This window comes from Orycteropus afer, unplaced genomic scaffold, assembly GCF_000298275.1.
Source record: "Orycteropus afer afer isolate SDZICR_OR568_19922 unplaced genomic scaffold, OryAfe1.0 scaffold00009, whole genome shotgun sequence".
Classification (NCBI taxonomy): domain Eukaryota; kingdom Metazoa; phylum Chordata; class Mammalia; order Tubulidentata; family Orycteropodidae; genus Orycteropus; species Orycteropus afer.
In genome coordinates this window covers 22,576,458-22,576,899 of record NW_006921596.1, presented here as the reverse complement: position 1 = coordinate 22,576,899, position 442 = coordinate 22,576,458, and positions in this window count along the sequence as shown.

Below are 442 nucleotides of genomic sequence, written 5' to 3'. Positions count from 1 at the left end.
CAAGTCCAGAAACAGTCTCAAGATCGGCAGAAACACAGCAGACCACAGAAGTGAAGACTCAGCCAAATGCAGGTTCCAGATGTGCCAAAAGGCTCAAGACCTTTCTCAAAGATGCTGCTTACATACTGGAAGCAGACCACATCCCTTAGGCAGCTACTCAGCTGCTCAGAGTAGATTCCACCATGGAGATGATTACCAGTCTCATTATGGACAATAATAACATCCAGCTGCCCAGCCACTCAAAACCAGGCCCAGCCAAGTCGACACACAACCCTAGCAACCACAGGCAATGTAGCTCTAAGTTATAGATGTAGGTATAGATATACATACATACAAGCATATAGCATGTGTGTTTAAGGAACCAGTCAGGCCTCTCTCCAATCAATCATTGATGCTTTCACAAACACAGAAAACTGCTTCACCTAGAGTTACTAAGGCTTTC